Source organism: Rhinolophus sinicus, linkage group LG15, assembly GCF_036562045.2.
Source record: "Rhinolophus sinicus isolate RSC01 linkage group LG15, ASM3656204v1, whole genome shotgun sequence".
NCBI classification, from domain to species: Eukaryota; Metazoa; Chordata; class Mammalia; order Chiroptera; family Rhinolophidae; genus Rhinolophus; species Rhinolophus sinicus.
Genome location: NC_133764.1, coordinates 34,573,322 through 34,592,270, shown reverse-complemented (window position 1 = coordinate 34,592,270; position 18,949 = coordinate 34,573,322). Strand labels below are relative to the sequence as shown.

The following is an 18,949-nucleotide window of genomic DNA, read 5'->3' as shown; positions in this document are numbered from 1 at the left end:
CCCCCCCACCCCCACTTTAGACAGTGAAAAAGGCTTGTTGGGCAGCTGCCTGAGGATTTGTAAGCTAAGGTAACACTTAGGAAGGGCCTAGCGCAGGGTTTTGTTGGCATTAAACTTCTGTTTCTCTCCTCCTCTTCCCCCTCAAAAGACCTTTTATTATAGACATTTTCAAACAGGTAAAAAAAAACATGGAGCGAATCCTATGACGCACCCCCGGTACCCTCTGCCCAGCTTCAATTGTTGACATTTGGCTCATCTCATTTCATCTGTCTTCCCCCAACCTTCTTGGGAGGTTGGGATAGTTTGTAAAAGCAAATCCCAGCCAGCATGTCATTTCATCTGTAAATTCAATGCACATCTCTAATTGAACGACTTGTATTTTTGAAGCACAATCACCATGGCATTATCACACCTATCAAAATTAACAATCATTCCTTACCATAATCCAGCACCTAGTCCACTTTCAAATTTCCTCCTCCATTTTTTTTCCCCAAAAGTTGTCGTCTAAAATTGTTTTGTTAGGAACGGGATCCAAATAAGATTTTCATATTGAACTTGTTGTGTCTTTTAAGTCTGATTTATTCTTTAACAGTCCCATTTTTTCTTTTGTCCATACTAGTAATTTGTTAGAGAAATTGGATCCTTTGTAGAATGTCCCGTATTCTGAATTTGGCTGAGTGCTTCCTTGTGCTAGCAAACTTATTCCTCTGTCTTCTGAATGCTGGGAGTTACACCTAGAGGCTTGATTAATTCAGATTCCGTTTTCCAGGTCTGAGTGTGTCATGGTGGTGCTGTGTATTCCAATTGTGTCAGTCACATCAGGAGGCATTTAATACGTGGTTTTCCCTTTTGGCTGATCAGGATTTAGTTCAGTCCTATATTTATAGTCCTGTGAGCTACAAAAACTAGCCCGGGGTTGAGACCTCCCAGAGGTCGGCTGAGTCAGCAGCCATCAGACTGGATGGAGTCTGCGCTTTGGAGAGCAGTGGCGACTCCCCAGGTGTTACACAGGCATGGCGTTGACACAGCCGGGTTCCAGGTTCTCAGCTTCCCACGTTGTTCTCTTTCCCCAAACGGCTGTGCCGTAGAATGCCCTGACAGCTGGTTCTCCTTACGTACGTCCACTTGAACAGTTGCCCTCTTCCACTTCACAAGAGAAACACACATGCTTGTCTTATTGCCTGGTCTCTGGGCAGCACATTCTTGGCGCATAAACAGGGGGACCCCTGGAATGTTGCTGGTGCAGGATTCTAATCGCTTGTCACTGGGCACAAATCCTGTAGCAATTCACATGCTATTCTGTCCTTTGACTGTGGATCGAATCAAATAGTTAGCAGTGAGATCCTTTAAAGTAATTTTCCATGATGGGCCACTCTGGGATTTGGGGCCTGTAACTTGGAAAGAGTTCGAAGAACAACATGGCAATATTTTAACAAAATATCTATTTTTTTCCCATTTTCTTCTTAAGTTTTTAAAAAAGAAAATAAAACAAAGAATGATAGAAATAAATTGATGCCTAAGTCTGTCTTTTTCTAGCAGTGACTACTTAGTATTTATCCACGGGTATATGAATGAATTGAAAAAACAAGAAAAGACTCATCTGTGAAAATGCACCTCTCCAAGAATAGTTACTTTTTAATGTTTAATAATTATAAAATGATGTACTATATTTCTGTTGTTAGGAATCTCTACCACTAATAGTTGTAAGGGTAATTCAATCCAGGAAATTGTTATTTAAGCAGTTAGCACCCTAGGATCAGAGGAAATTTAAAAAAAATTATATTGAAATGTATGCAGATATTTATATTGAAGAGAAGTATGATAAAGAAATCAGTAATAGACTTTCTAGCCTAACATATGAGTTGCTCTAGGATAAAATTCTGTGGGGAAATGGAATTGAAATATAAGTCGGAGCAAAAGGAACGATGTAAATTTTTTGACTTTTGGAGAAGAGCTTGCCTGTGCATTTTGGTGTGTGTGGAATCTAACCCACAACCAGGAAAGGGCATGAAATGTAAAAGCACAGCTTAGTTTATATGTAATTTCAGGAGGATAATGGTAGGTGTCAAATCCCTGCGCTGTTTCGATAAAACAGTTTTGTTTAAATGCCAGATGTTTACATGCCAGAAATTATACCTTTTGCAACTCCATCAGCTTAGATGAAAGCATTTTAAATGTCAATTTCAAAATGAGTGAGGGGTGCCTGGTGTTTCAAGGTTCTTATAGGAGGCACACAGATACAAAGTTTTATGTTCTCTGCCATCTCAATGCTTCTGTTCAGGTGTTTGGGTGTCCTGTTACTGTTTTAGGCCAAATGACACGGTACGTTTGACATAGCAAAAGACAAAAAACAAAAGGAAACAAACAAAACCAGAGGGTGTTAGTCTTCAGGACGTGTAAGAATGAATTTGGGAGCATTTAAACATGAACATTGAAGATCTAATTTCCTTAAAAACATCATCGGACCAGTGTATTCCTGTGTTCATTTAACTGTGAGGATCTGACGTAGTCTTAGTTCTGATTTTTAAAGTAGTTGGTAGGGAAGGAAAAGCAGTTCTAAAAGTTATTTATGTTTATTTATCAGAATATAAGTCATTTGCTTTTCTAAAGTTGACCTTGAATGTGAGCCAGTTGCACAAAGGAACTCCTGGCAGGTCACAAGAATCAGAGAGAAAAGTCAAAGCATGAGGTGGGGACATTTGGGACTCAAACTCGGGAGATTTCAATGGCGTTGGCGAATAGAAGCCTTTATTCTTATAAATGCTCCCCAAACTAGGGAAAGGCAATAGGGTGCAGGTGGCCTGATCTGTAATACTTGTTTGTACTGATCGTGGAATAATTGATATTTAATGTAGCTCACCTGTTGGTTGGGACAGTGGTTCTAAATCAGGGGTGATCTTGCCTCTCAGGGGACATGTGGCCTGTTGGGTTGTCATAACTGGCATCTAGTGGGTAGAGTCCAGGAATGCTGCTGAACACCTCGGGATGCACAGGTCCATCCTCCCCAACCCCCAAATAAAAAATAATCCTGCTCCAAGTGTCAGTGGTGCCAAGCTGAGAAGTCTTGGTCTAGAGAATTCTGATGTATCCTGTCTAGTCGCAGAGTGGAATGCATAAAAATTCAGATGTTTTTAAAATTAACAAGAAGAAGAAGAACATCCCCTTGCCTCTCCCACTTGCTTCCCAGATGTCACCACTGTGAACCTTGAGCTTGATCTTTGGAGAACGTTTGTTATGCCCGTGCAATGTGTTGGGACAGTTAAACGTAGCCCAGTGGCTGGTATCGGAAAGGCTCTGCTTCCTCAGCACAGCTCTGAGATGCTTTTGAATTCATATCTTGAAAAGGGGAAAATTGACCATCAGTCAGTTGACTGGGGTCCCATCGTCCCTTGTGCAGATGTAACATGTTTTTATTATCTGTTGTGCATACATTTATGTATGTGTTACGTGCATTGAAATATGTATCTAATATAATGCTGCAGTGACTTATTTATATGGTATCGTGCACTACAACAAGTGTTTCTATAAGAGAAATTTCTGGGATAAGGGTCATGTGTATTTTAAGCGTGCTTAGCAATATGTTTTACGGTTTGTTTTTGCTCATTAGCAAGGCCTTGGAAGGCATTAATCAGCTCTCCTTAAATGACTCCTCTTAAAATCCATTTGCCTGTTTGTCTCCTGACTCCTTAAATCTCTCTCCAAGACTCGAGTAATCATTGTCTTTTTTCTGAGTACCCATGTCTGGCCTTGATTTTTGCCTGAGGCATGAACTTGGGGAGAAATGTTACCAATTAAAAAAAAAAAGAAGGATAGTCATTATTTTCTGTTAGAGTCCCAGAGTAAGACAACTTTAAAGCTGGAAGAGAGTTTAGATGAGTATGATAACTCATATTTATCAAGTCCTTCCTAGGTACAAGGTGCTTTGCCAAGCACTTTCTGATCATCTCATTTAGTTTTCGTAACAGCTTGGTGAGGTATGTATCCGGTACTCTTATTTACCCTCACTTTGCAGATGAGGAAACTGAGGCACACTGACTATAAATACATTATTCAGGATCACAGAGAGAGCAGAGCTGGGATTAGAACCCATAGTCTGACTGTAGAACTCCCACTCTTAAACCAACATGCCTTCCAGCTGATGTCTGGTCCAGCTGCCTCTACATGCAGATAGAAATCAAATCCAGAGAGAGTACATAACTTCGCCAGAATTGACAGTTGCCTGACAGGGGCAGAGCAAGGATCATACCGAGATGAGAAGTCAGGGGCTGCCAACCTTTAGCTGTGTGACCTTGGGCAAGCTTCTTAGTCTTCCTGGACTTCAATTGACTCTGCTGAGAACTGAGGACATGGGACTGGGTGGTTTGTTAAGAGCTTCTTGGGTTTTCACATTTCCAGGGGTGAGTTCCTGTAAAAGTTAGCGTAGACCTTTTTGTGGTAAAGCAGTTTTGAAGTGTTGCTGTTTGATTTTTGGTTTACCTACTCACTTAACCTATTCGAATGGTAAATTTAAACACGTAATGGAATGTCTTTCTATCCCAGTGAGAATGCATTCACTGTCCCCAAAGATAAACGTTTAGATGAATTTGGAGAGGCCGAAACGTCCAGGGTCACCATTTTCATTTTCATCACTCTGATTCTGAGGTCTCTTTTTGATGAGGCTTGAACCAACGAGGAAATCTCTAAATCAGTACACATTTTCTCGAGGAAGAAGCACCACTTGTGTGGAATAAATGTGACCGTGGAACTGCAGAAGAGAAACACAGCCTACTTAATCAAGAAACTTACTTTTAAGCATGAAAAGGCAATTTAATATCTAGTATTTAATCCCACAGGGAGCTGGTTTCTTATGGAAGACATGATTTTCTTAAAGAGATTTTGGCTGAGTCTGCTTTTGTGCTGCAGCCAGTGGTGAAGAACATTTTCTCCACATAACTGGCTCACTGTTGGACGTTAACGATGCTTTCCAATGATGGCCTCTGAGTCTGGAGGGAGGATGGTGACCAGCTGTTTTCCATTTCCGTGGAGCTATAGATGGGAAAAAATGCACTTAATTGTAGCAGGAGCGATTCAGGGAGGAGATTTCAGCCAGATTCACTAGAAAGGTTTATTCTAGAGTAAGTAGAGAGAGAAGGGCCAGTGCTGGAGAGCAGCCATTGCATTGGGTCTTCAGAAATCCTAGCTTGTATCCTGTAGATCCTGACTGGGAAGTAATCACTGGTGTTACCTTTTCTTTTTCTTATTGCCTGAGAGGTGAGGAAGCCTGATATGTCCTAATGGAGACTTTTTTAATGTGAGGTCTTTTGCGCTACACTGAAATGGGCTGGGCCACAGCCAACGTCCCACCAGACGGTGTATAAGGAGTGGGCTGTCGGGCTGTAAAGAGGCCCCTGCAAAGGTCATTGCTCTGTTTCTCTGAGCCAGGATGTTCCTCTTTGTGAGGCTAAGAGAAACGAAGGGCGCAAGGTGACCTTGCAGGGACACTGAACATGCTTGGACCGGGAGCAGATCCCACTCCAGCATCACTTTAGCTGGACAAATCACCTTGTAAGTTTCGGGGCAGTTGTCCAAAGTGGACCTCCTCTCTTAAATTTGCTTTTTCAAGATTTTGGGAGCTGGAGTGCCCCGGGGCCTCCCAGAGTCTGTTCTCTGCAGGCTTTTTGTCCTGCACTGGGATGTAATGACCAGGGAGGTGATGTTTGTCTGCTTTAGGGTTAAGGCTGCCCTTTAGATGGGCACTCCGTGAAGAAGAGGGCAGGTGTACCCGTGTTAGCTTGGCGGGACTGTAAGCTACTTGCCCCCCCTGGGGGTCTCCTTTGACAAGAAGCTGAGTGTGGCACGATGCGTGAAGGAGATGTGGGGACGGGCCTTTCTCTAAGCAGGACTGTCACAGCCTGACTTCGGGATTCTTGGCACAGTCGCTAAGGAGCCCTAGCCACTTGTGCCATCTTTGCTTCCTGCATAGTGACGCTATAAGATACCGACACTCTGACCTCTCATAATCGAGGGCCCGGGACTCTTAAGGTTTGTGTGACGAGGCATTTTATTTTTAAAGGTTTCCGATGCCTCAGCTAAGACAGGTGTTCTCAAACCCTGCCAGGCATGGCCAGGAGACCCTGAACGCACGAAGGGAGACAGGCCTGACTTTTGGCCCGGCGCTCCTGGCACCCAAACAGTAGTGGTTCTTGTAAGTGCAGGGGCCATGTGATAGCTGTTCCCTGGCTCTCCCTTCATCCCGGGCAACATGTGCCTGCAAGACGAGGGCCTTTACTCCCAGCTCATCCTGTTTCCTGGTTCCACGTTGGGAGGAAAAGCAGCTTTGCTGCAAGAAGGGGGTGTGCGTGAGACAGGAAGAAAGGAGAAAGGGAAGAAACCCACTCAGGAAGGAGACAGATGATTATTTTTTTATTGTGTTTCTTTTCAATTTCATGCTTCAGATTCCCAATATCATTATAAACAGTGCTGAAAAGGAAATGATACATATCACCTCTCGACACTGATGGGAAGTAACAGCATTTGTCTTGGTGGAAGAGCTTACGTGTATTTTCTTGTCCCGCCGAGCATCGGGGGCAGTGTGGCCCAGCCCCCTGCATGGTCGCCTCCCGCCCCATCCTCGCTCCCCTCCTTCCCTACGTACATCTTCAGGCTGCCTCCGCTCTCCTGACCTGTGCTCGCTTCTGCTTTTCCTTCCCGGTCTGGGCCTGCCACATAGATTGGGCCGGGCCATTGTCCCTGGGGTATTGGTTCCTCTTTGGGGACAGCCTTCCCTGTTCCCGTGAAGGAGAAGGTGGGGGTGTATGTAAGTAATGAGCAGGAGATTACAGAGGGCCCAGAGATTCAGGTTAAATAGTCAGATGTGAGTGCTCCAAAGTCACAATAACTTTTATTTATCTCTCTGTAGGAACAGGTAGATGTTTAATACAACGGGGGTGCCAAAAAAATACACACGACTTGTCTTCATCTTTTGTTATCAGTATATATTGAGTATTACAATTTTAATACAGTTTTTTCCTTTCTTAAAATGTGTATACATTTTTTTGGCACCCTCTGTATACTCTTTTAAGATGATTGGCACGTTTTCATTCATTCATTCATTCACTCACTCATTCATTCAGCTGTTGGTAAGAACCTGCCACGTTCCAGGCACTGTACCAAGGGCTCAGGATTTCAAGAAGTGCTAGGAGACAGTCTCTGTCTTTAAGGAAATCATGATCTCGTGGAGAGGTGGGCCCACTACCATATTTCTGTGAATGCAGTAGTCCCCCCTTATTCATGGCTTCCGCTTTCCTCGGTTTCGGTCAACTGTAAAGCACAGTTGGAATGTATTAAATGGAAAATTCCAGAAGCAAACAATTCATAAGTTTTAAATTGTGCTCCGTTCTGAGTATCGTGATGAAATCTCAAGCCATCCCTATCTGTCCTGCTTGGGACGTGAATCATCCCTTTGTCCAGTGTCTCCACCTCGTTGATGGTCCCCCTCTGTTAGTCACTTCGCAGCCGTCTCGGTGGTTAGATGGACTGTCGCGGTGTCAGTATTGCCGTGCTTACATTCACGTCACCCTTGTTTTACTTAATAATGGCCCCAGAGTGCAAGAGGAGAAATGCTGGCAATTCGGATACGCCAAAGGGCTTCCTTGGAGTGAAAAGGTGACAGTTCTTGTCTTAATAAGGGAAGGAAAAAATCGTGTGCTGAGGTTGCTTCGATCCACGAACGCATCTCCTGTCCGTGAAATTGTGAAGAAACTTGTGCTAGTTTTGCTGCCCGTAGCTCCAACTACAAAACTGTGGTCAGTGCTTACTTAAGATGGAAAAGGCATTAAATCCGTGGGGCAACACATGAACAGAAAACGTGTTCTAATTGACGGCAGCGTGTTGTACCAGAAAGCGTGGAGCCTGTGCGAAAACTTCACCAGGGAGCCCCTGAAAGAAGTGATCTCGTTCTCCTCACTTTTATTATGGTAGATTGTTATAATTGATCTATTTTATTATTAGTCATTGCTGTTAATCTCTTACTGTGCCTAATTTATAAATTAAACTTTATCATAGGTATGTGTATGCAGGAAAAAACATAGTATACAAAAACAGAACATGGTATATCTAGCGTTCGGTACTGTCCAAGGTTTCAGGCATCCACTGGGGCTTTGGAAAGTATCCTCCCACCAGTGAGGGGAGAACAGTAAAGACTTACTGGAACCTAGTCATGCACATTTGTTCACATATTGTCTGTGGCTGCTTTTACATTACAGTGGCTGCAACAGGGCTGTATTGCCCTCAAAGCCTGAAATATTTACTCTCTGGCCCTTTACAGAAGTTTGCCGACCGAGTTCGTGGCAGGGTTTCTGAGGCCTGGTGGTCGCACGAACAGCCTGTGACCTTCAGAATCACAGCCCTGTGCCGTGCAGGGCCCGGGCTGGAAGTCTCAGCGTGCACCCTAGAGCAGGGGTGTCCAAATGCGGCCCGCGGGCCAACTGCGGCCCATGATCCATTGTTAATTGGCCCGCAGCAAATTCCAAAAATATATTTAGTTTTCTTAAATAAACCAGGTGAGGCAATACATACTTCACCTCGAATGAGTGGCCCGGCTGTTTGTGTATTTTACTGCATATGGCCCTTGGTTAAAAAACGTTGAAAAAAGTTTGGACACCCCTGCCCTAGAGTGTCTGGGGTTCCCGAGTAGGTTATTTTCTGGGGGCCCGGCTTGGTGGTGGGCCCTCCCACACGAGGCCTGGCCTTCGCTCCCCCTTTGCTGGGCTGGGCCTTGGAAGAAGATTCTGGGGATGGCTTTGTCGTGACGCCGTGATGAATTATGTGGACCCCTTTGCTCCATTCTCCTTGTCACATAAGGCACACGGTGTTAAGACCGATGGCCAAAGGCACAGTGTGCAATTTGAGAACGTGAAAAAATGAAGTTAGGTTTCCAGGCTCAAACCAAATTCAGGTTTGCAACTGTCGGTGGCATCCGTGGTCTATCAGAGTGAGCTAACTTGGCCTTACATGGTTGGCAGTTCGGTTCCAGTAGCTGTCTCTTTGGGGGAACCCCCTTCATTCTGATGCAGTGGTTCATCTCCCCTGGCTGCACAGTAGAATCACCTGGAACAATTTAAAAAGCCCAGTGCCCTGGACACATCCTCAGAATCTCCAGGGCGGGACTAACAACCTCAGAATCTCCAGGGCGGGATGAGGCTTCAGTGGTTTCTAGAGTTCCCAGGTGATTGATGGCAGTGTGTCACCAAAGCCGAGAACCCCTGTTCTAGTGCAGACTGTGTTTTAATGAGGGGTGAACGGGTGTTTGGAAAAAGCAGGCTCCATGTAGCTCTGGGGCTAAGAATCTAGCTGAGCCAATATGTAGGGCTGGGTCATGATTAGGAGAGCACTGGACATGGAGAATTGGGCCTTGGAACTTGGATGGGGGAGCGGGGGAAGGCTTCTGCCTGTGGTCTCCAGCTGCAGCCCTGTCCGCTGCAGGCTCCCATGGCAGCCCACCACACACTTGGCAGTGTCTTGGCTCCCAAGGCTGGTTGATTTTGATGGCAACCTGGCGGGGGAGGGGGCAGTTGTTATACTGTCAGGTTCATTTTCTAGTTGGTCCGATGATATTGGACAGCTGCCAGCTGGGAGCTCAGACTCTTCCTCTGGACTCTGACTCCTGCAAAAGAGAGACGGGAGGCAGGATCTTTACTGCTTGGCTAACTTTGGCTTGAATTTAAATTCAACTTGATGCACAGTCCTCGTTGGGTCATATACTGTGTCTGAAAAATCTTAGGACTGGCAGGCCTTCTGGGAGTTGTCTCAGGCACGCCTCCCTCTGCCATCAGACAGGGTGTGATGTTTTACTGAATCCATCTGGTGGGAGTGTAGCTTGTTCCCCAAGACTTCTGTGAAGCAAGACGTTACACTTCTTTTTTTCTTTTCTTTTTCTTTTTTTGGTAACCTAATTGAGAGTTGAGCTAGTTGTTAGGAACTTATTTAGTCCAAATGCCTTCTGCTGTAATTTAAAGAATAGAGAATAGCTGACTTTCTCATAGGCATTTTGGTACACATCACATTAAAGAGCTTTCTCTGAGTGTCAGTTCTTTTGAAAGAGGCTCTGAGTGCAAGGGATCAAAGTTAATGCTGATTAGGTTTTGCCCTTTAGGCTTTGCACGACAAGACCAAATCTATACACATGTGATTAGCACAAGTGCTTTGTGGAAAGGCTGTTGAAAGGCTGCATATTATTGCTTTTCTGTGGCTTGCCCACATGGAGGGAGAAGAGCCAGTACTCAAAGCTTTGTCAAGGGCCTGTGCAATTTTAGAAACATCCCAAATGTGTGCTCTGTTTGCGGAATAGCCGATTGTTTTCTTCCTTGGAGAGCGCCTGCCCAGAATGTGGAAGCAGGGAGGGAATTGTCTTCAGGCCAAGCCGTCAGCCATTTAGTGAGCACCAACTCTGTGCAAAGCATTGTGGGGAATATGCAAAGAGGCAAGATAGAAATCCTCTCTGCAAGGGGCTTAAGGTAGATAGGGAAGAGAAGTCACATTCACCTGTAATCATGAGAGGTCAGCATGTGGTTGTAAGAAGGTCATGGAAAAAGAAAAAAAAGGTGATGGGAACCCAGACACTGGGAGGTTACGTCTAGTTGGGGAATGAGAGACGACTTTTTCATGGATAAAGTGCTCAGGTTGGAAGGATAGCGGAGTTTGAGGATGGGGTGGGAGGAGAGGAAGGAAATGAATTATAGGCAGAAGGAACACGAGAGAGAAAAATACAGGGCTGTTGGAATTTTTGGTTTGGTTGGGAGGACGTGCCAGAGATGTAGTTTGGGGTTGGATTTGGACAGCCTGAGAATTTGTGCTTTGTTCTCTAGACTGGTGGAGAGATCCTGGAGGTTTTTGAGAGGGTGCCGTGATCAGTGCTGTACTTTCCGGAAGTGCCTTTCGTGGGTACATAGCAGATAGCGTGGCCGTTGGGAGCGCGCAGGGGAGGCTGGCAGTGGAGAGGCAGGCGGGAGGCCCTTGCGTGACTTTAGGTGGTGCCTTGACTCATTAGAGGCCTTGCGTTCGGGCCGAGGCAGAGGAGTTAGGAAGCGGGAGAGCCAAGGACACTCCTTCCTGCTGGAGAACTGAGGGCACCTGGCCGTCCTTGGATTGTGACAGCAGCCAAAGAGGTTTAAGCCTACGACAGGTGCTGTGTTCCTGGGGCGGCTTCCCCTGGGGCTGTTGGAGAATTTGGCATCAGCATCCTGGCATATGGGCTGAGGGGGAACTCTACCAGAAAAGGGGGGGATGGCAGGAAGGGGATGTCTCTTAGGTTTACATCAGGCCTTTCTCATTTGAGTGGGTTTGTACTTTGGAATCTGTGTGTTGGGGTGGTCTCCATGGCAACCAGACACCCACAGCTAGTTGTACTGATGGTGATATTGCCTGCTGCTCTGTTTAGGATTGGGCTTGACTGAGTAACGGGGAGCTGGAAAACAGTGGCTTCAACTAGAAAGACTCCTCTCAGGTAGAAGAAATCCAGTGACTGTGGCTGGGAAAGTAGGTCCAGGGGGTCACCAGGGGTCTAGACTCCTTTTTTCTTGCTCACTGCTTTGCCCCAGAGGTGAGCCTTTGTCCTTCTGGCCCAAGGTGGCTGTGAGAGCTCAGGTCATTACATCTGCCTTCTAGGCCGTGACATGGCAAGAGGGAGGGAGATCCCTTGAAGTCCTGCATGATAGCGCCACTTATGTCTTGTTGGCCAGAACGTATTCGTAGGCCCTCCTCAGGCTGCAAGGAATGCTAGGATGCATGGTCTTCTAGCTGTGCTGTAACGTGCCCAGCTAAACCCTGGGATTCTGGCTCTGAAGGAGAGGGGGGAACAGAAACTGGACTAGGCAGCTAGCCCTGTTGGCCACACAGCCTAGTGCAGAGAGAACTTGGAGCCCTAATGCTGTTACCAATTTACTATCTCTGTGTACATTTTGTATATGCTGTTTTTTAAGCGAGTTGTGTTGTTTATTTCTTTAACTATTAATAGTTTCTTTCAAAATGGAGACATAATACATAAACTTGGAAAGAACTTCAAGAAGTACTAAGGGTGTACAATAAAAAACGAGTTCCTCCATCTCTTTGTATCAGCCAGGGCTTTGGGCGTCATGAATGATGGAAAAACTAAATCTGGCGTAAGGAAGACAGAACACATATTGGCCCATGCAATTAAAATATCCAGGCATAGAACTGGCCTCAGATATGGTTACTCTCTGCCACCTGGCTTTCCCCATCTCCTGGCCCTGCTTTTCTCTGTGTGGACACCCTCGGATAGTCTGTTCACATCCTCTCAGGCTCAAGTCCAGAGGAAGGAGAAGTCTTTCTTCCATGTCTCAGACTGTCTTAGAATTGAGTTCATGGGCAGGGAGTAGGGAGTAAGTGGCCCGACTTGGGTTATGTGCTGTCCCTGACCGCTAATCCTTGTTGCTATGGGCATGTAGTGTGTTAAAGGGCCGGGCCTGGGCCACCTGCCCTGTTGCATGCCCCCCCACCCCCATTAGCTAAAAAGCAGAGACTAATGATGACTAATACTGGAGGGAGAGGTGGTTCCTCTGAAGCAAAATTGAGATATCATTGCCAAAGTAGGTGTAATAGATGCAACATACAGCAAAGATCCCCCCCCATCCCCCGTGTCAGTTTGAAAGCACCCCAGCTTAGTGGCTTATGTCAACAGTCTGTTATTTCTGATGATTCTGGGTTGGCTGGGATCAGCTGGCTGGTCCTTCTATTCTTGCCTGGGGTCCCTCCTGAGCCTGTGGGCATCTGGCAGCTCGACAAGGCTGGAGGGTATACGAGGGCTTCCCTTACGGGCCTGGGGCCGAGCTACTGCCTGTCGTCTGGGCCTCTGTCCACACGGTGACACGTGGGTCAGCAGCGTGTAGTGCATGATGGGGGGAGGGTTCCAGGAAGGTGCAGGTGGAAACCACAAGGTCTCCAGAGGCCTAGTCTCTGGAGCTCACACAGAATCACTTCTGTCAATTCCATTTGCTAACTTCAACACCCAAGGAAGAAATTCGAAGACCCAGTGAAGCTTGATTTGTTCTCTGTAAGCAACAGAGAAGCTAAACCTTTATGGGCCCAGATTAGTCATAGGTGTTCTGGTCTCCTGAGAGGGAAGGGTTTGTTTGGGCTGAGTTCTTCTCAGTACAAGGGCCGTGTTGTTCTGGAAGCAAGAATTAACTGTCGGGTGAGGTGGCATTCTGTGGCTAACAACGTAACCTCCCTAGCCAGAATCTTTTTTGTCACACTACCTCTTGAGAGTGGGTGTGTCCAGACTGTGGAGTTGGAAGGGGACAAGGAGAAATACCACTTCTTACATTCCACGCTTGGTTTTGTGGGCCTGCACCTGTATGATGTTGATTTTTTGTTTTTAAGGATGAAAAGTTCTCTTTCACGTTCCGGCATCAATCTTCTTCCCTCTTTGCAGGGGAGTCTGTCTCATTTGTTGAATGTACGGGTATAGAGAGCCTTTTGCTGAGGGCAGAGTGATGCAGAGAAAGCCCTGGTGTTTCTCAGGCGGGTGGGTGTGTGGGCAGAGCAGAGGGACGATGCCAGACTGGTTTCTGTTCGTTTCATTGGCCCCATGAGCGGGTGAGAGGCCACGGAGCCATAATCCTGGGCCGAGAAGCCTTGCTGGCTGCCTTTCCCAGGCCCTGAGAGGGCTGGCTGCAGGATGGCGCTGGGGGTTTCTTGGGCCTCTCCGCTCTCCCTCCCTGATGCCTCCTGCCTCAAGGACTGGGCCCTCAGGATGCCTTTGTGACATGGCCACTTTCCCTGGGGGAGTGGCGCCCCTCTCCGGCAGGCAGCCCGAGCCCCCTCTCCGGCAGGCAGCCGATGCCGGCCAGGAAGCAGAGCTCTGATCCTGCACAGTAATAAAGAGAGTGCCTAGGCTCAGACAGGGGTCCAGCTCCCGGGGTTGTAGTTCTGGTTGAGCTGCTTCCAATCCCTGTGATTAGTGGCGAGTCCTGTTACCTCCAGGCATCTCAGGGCTCCACCGAGACTGCAATCCTCTCCCCGCTACCTTGTGTGAATAGTGAGAGGAAGAAACCCGGTCCTGACTGTTTAATGCTCCTGACTGTTTAATGCTCTTCAGAGCACAGAATAAAATAACAGGGAGGCAAATGCTCTCAGAGCTTGCTTGGGGAAGCTGGTCTGTGCTGTCAGGGTGCCCTGACGTTTAATACCACATTTGACTTTGGCTCGGGGCCAAGAGCCCTTTCCCCCATGACTGGCCAAACAGCCAAACGGAATAGAGCCCTCAGGCCCCGTGGAGATTCAGCTGCACCAGATTCCAGCATTTGACAAGTGCGGGAAGGGAAGGGAAGGCATCGCACTTACCTGTGCACACATTTTTTTTTCTCCTTTATTTTCCTGTAGCGTTTCTTTGGAAACCTCTCTCAGTTTCTAAAGCTCTGGTCTTCTTGTGAAGAAATCAACCACGACAGCCCTGGAGCTAAGTGAGTTAGTTCTGCAGGAGGGTAGAAAAAAATTTATATTTGTTAAACGCGTAAATGAAGGGAAAACAGATTAGTATCGTATTTAAGGCAGGAGGCAGGGGCCCGGAGTCATTGCCTGTGCATTGGCTTTAAATAGATTACTGATTTGAATTTTCGTGGAGTGAGGGAGTGTCCATGAGCTGATGCTGGGAACACTGCGTCTCATGGGCTCATGAGCCCCAAATATTATTATGTGACATTGGCTTATGGCTTTACGTTTTTCAAAGCAGTCTCCCATCCGTTCCCTCACCTGGCCCTCCTAATAATCCTGTAGCTGTGGGCTTTATTGTTTGCAGATGACAGATGAAGGTTTTGTTGCATCCCATGCTGGACTCCTTTGTCCGACCAGGCCGTGGGATGTAGGACAGTGGGGAAAAGAAGGGGGCCCCCGGTGGTTCTCCCGCACCCTCCTGCTACCCCGGTGTGCCAGGCGCTGTGTTAGACGCTGGGGGTGAAACAGTAAACAGCCGACAAAAATTCCTGCCCTCGTGGGACTGCTGTTCTAGCAGAGAGAGTCACGTGATAAACTCTCCAGTAAAACATACAGCAGACAAGTGTGATGGAGAACCATAAAGGAAAGGAGGATAAGTACACCCTGGCGGGGGTGGGAGTCCGATGTGAGTATGACAATCTTAAAAAAAGTAAATCAGTAAAGATGTTGAGGATGTGGTCCTGACATGTGGGAGGCGCACAATACGTGCTTTTGATGTAGTGAACAAATAAACATGCTCAGATGGATGGATGAATATGGATGGATGGATATGGATGGATATGGATGGATGGATGGATGGATGGATGGATGGATATGGATGGATGGATGGCTATGGATGGACGGATGTATGTATGTATGTATGTATGTATGTATATGATTGGATGGATGGATGGATGGATGTGGATGGATGGCGATGGATGGATGGATGGATATGGGTGGATCTATATGGATAGATGGGTGTATAGGGATAGATGGGTGGATGGATATGGATGGATGGATGGATGGATCATACCCCTGTATAAATCTGGGCTCCCTTGAGAGCGTTAGTGTGCCTGAATATTTTCGTACTCCTTCGCCCCATTTTACGAATCAGTGTGGAGCACCCTAAGTGGGACCTCGTCTCATGTGGCCTCTGGAAAGGGGAGCCCCTCCCTGCGAGAGAGAGCCAGCATCCAACTGGCTTGGAATAGGAATGCTCCTGGCGCTGTGTGTGTTGAGTTGGGAAGTAAATTGTTACCCGCTGGTCAAGGGAGACTTTGCCTTCTCATTACTCCACCTTAGGCTTGTCATCATGGACCCAGTTCCCGAAGCCCCGGGGGTTTGCCTGCGCCATCCCTCTGGGAGCCTGTCATCAAGCATTTTCTCCTTCAGGGAATTGAGCGCCTCATCTCCCCCCATCATAATTCACCGTGACACGCATCTGTAGCTCTCTGTGCTTATTCTACACAGCACTTCTCTGGAGGTTCTGACTGCTTATTTGCTTCTTCCTCCCCAAACTAGACGCGTCTAGAAGGCAGGGCTTGTTGTTCCCTGTTGATCATTGGTCCCTAGTACAGGGGCTAGAACATGTAGTTGGTATTCAAAAGCATTTAAAATAAATGGTGAATGAGTGTGGTGTATGCATTAGAGGTTTTCTTTGGGGCTGGCCGCCTTTAGGCGTCCTGCCCTCCCTCCTGCCCCCGTTTCTCCAGATCTCCTGTGTGTGCTGATTTACATCCCTAGAACCTCAGAATGAAATCTCAAAAAATCGGCAGTGAGAAACCCTCCCCACCGAGTCTATAAGGAAATCGGTCTTTCTGATTCTCCCGATGAAGGAAGAAACTAATTGAGGTAAGCTCATTACATCTCTGAAGAGCTTCGAAAATTTCCCCACGATTTAATTATGATGAACTTCTCAGGATGTAGTCATGCCAGGAAATGTCTCAAAACCATGAGCCGCATGGCGTAAACTAGGGACAGGGGGCACTGGATACCTGGAGGGTGGGGGGTTTGCTAGTGGAGATGCGCTCTGCTATTGTGACGAGCTCCAGAGTCACCTTGCTCGCGTTTGATCCTGGTTTCTCAACTTATTCGTTGTGTGAGCTCGGGCTCGTGACTTAGACTGTGTACGCCTCAGTTTCCTCATCTGTAAAATGGAGAGAATAGTATTGTCTCCTTTATAGGGTTGCTGTGTAGATGAGATGAGTCCGTATATTTGAAACAAGCGCCTCTTAAATGCCCCATACGTCTTGATGATGATTTTCTCACGTCACGGGAAGCGGGTGGAGGACACGTGTGGAATTTGGGATTGATGTAAGTCAGTGAACTTGGGTATTACGGTTTGGGATCAGGTTCCTTCCAGTATGTGGCCCGCCTGCTGCTAAGCAACCCTCTAATTCATCCCCAGTTGATTACCTTTTCCCCGCAGACTCCTCCAAACCTTTCTTCTCAGCAGCATGATCCTATTTAGTTTATTTATATATAATTTTAAGAAATGGATCATACTGTACATCATGTTTAAAAACATGTTCTTTCACTTAATATATTCTGAAGTTTTTCTTGTTGTTTTGGTGGATACGTGGTAGTCCATCCCACCAATGGACCATAATACTTGTTTTCACCTTTATTGAGGTATAACTGAAGTACACTAAACTGTATACATGACCGTGGTATTTTTTACTAATGACGTGTTGGGACGTTTAAGTTGGGGTCGACTTTTTGAATCATTGTTTCTTTTTATTAAGACGCGCACATCTGGAAAGAATAAATGTTAATAAAAAGCTTATAAAGAAAAGAAACAGCAGTCCTGTACTCCACCTCCCATGGTCCTGTCCCCTTTTCTAGAAGTAACCACTTTTGTGTGTTTCTTGAGAAGTTTCTCCCCACCTTGCTAAATAAAATTTATTCTGCAATTTCTTGATTTGGAAACCAGTGTCCTTCAGCTCTGGTAAATGTTATTTTAATAGTTTCCCCCGCTGGTCCTCTGTTCTCTCTTTATTAGTCTTATTAGTTGGCGCTAGGACTTCCTGGACCAAGCCTCTCATTTTCCTCCCTGTTCTCTTGTTATTTTATAATCTCTTTACTACTTTGTTCAGTATGGTGGGGAATTTCCTTGCTTGAACTCCATACGCAGAGCAAATGTTTCTTTTTTTGTTGTTTTCATAGTTCCAGTTTCTGAAAATTCTTTCTTCCAGTTGTTTTTCTCTCTCTAGCATCCTGTTTTTGTTCATGGGATTCTTCCACCCACTCAGTCTCTCTCTAATGTTAATGATAGGTCTTTCCCTGTATCAGGGTTCCCTCCCGGAATTCGCTGGGTTCCCCCCGAGTTCCTTCATCTTTCTTGTTTGATTATTTCCTCATGTAATTTTCTCTAATAATAATAATAATAATAAAAACAGACATATCGTATGCACACGCGTATGTAGTGTCTGGCATTTATAGAATCTGTGGGCCAATTTTTGTGCTGAGCATTTTATACGCATTGTGGTATTTAATCCATATAATGACTCTCGGAGACAAACACTGCCTTGGGGACCATGTTTTGGTCAAGAGCACGGACTCCAGCGCCCACGCTGGCTGGGATTGAATCTTGGCTCTGCTGCTTATGAACTATATGACTTTGTTAACTACTGAACCTCTCTGTGCCTCAGTTTCCCATCTGAAGTAAGGATAAGAACAGTACCTGACTCTCAATGTTAGGAGGATGAGGAAAGGGCCTGCCTGGCACATGGTCAGTCTTTATGGAGGAAATGTTGTTATTAATTCCATTTACTTTCGAGTGTCACTGTTATTTCTATTATTATTTCCATTTTTCATATAAAGGAATAGTAGCCCTGGAAAGATGATTCTCTTACCCAGGGTCTTTCAGCGGGGAGCTTGAGGTGGCGGAGCTTAGGTATGAATCAGGTAGTCTAACTCCAGAGTTGTGCCTTCTCCACGTCATAAACAGGGAGGGCGAGGGAAGGAAAAAAGATGGCAGATTGGCCCCAGAATTGCTGGTGGGGCTCCCACGGTTGCCAGATAAAATCAAGCATGGCCAATTAAGTTTGAATTTCAGATAAAGAACATTTTTTCAATATAAGCATGTCTCAAATAAAAATAATTACTAATCATTTATCTGAAACTCAAATTTAAGTGGGAGCCCTGTATTTTTATTTGCTGCATCAGGCAGACCCAGGTTGGGGGGCTTTTTCGTACTCCCGCCAGTCCCGTCTTGAGATTCTGGCCCATCACACCTGACTGCTTGCTGTTCACCCCTCCCCGGGTCCCTGCAACCACACTGGTGGGAGTCTCTGGCATCCTTCAGGTGAATTAGCACAGAAAACACTCTGACAACCCATGTTTTCATGAGTGGTGAACATGAAATGTGATTTTGTTTGAAATGGGGGTGGCATTTGCCTTCTTTCTTGACCATGAAGCTCCTGCACCTGAGCCTCACGGGTAATTTCCTTTGAGCAGAGAGAGGCACAAAGCCAGTAGT

The 18,949-nt window shown here is 46.2% G+C and overlaps 1 protein-coding gene across 4 annotated transcripts in view; it reads left to right on the top strand.

The window, feature by feature from the left end:
- Positions 1-18,949, top strand: part of SLC39A11 (solute carrier family 39 member 11) — a 359,240-nt gene that overhangs the window by 74,441 nt on the left and 265,850 nt on the right. The window lies entirely within an intron of this gene.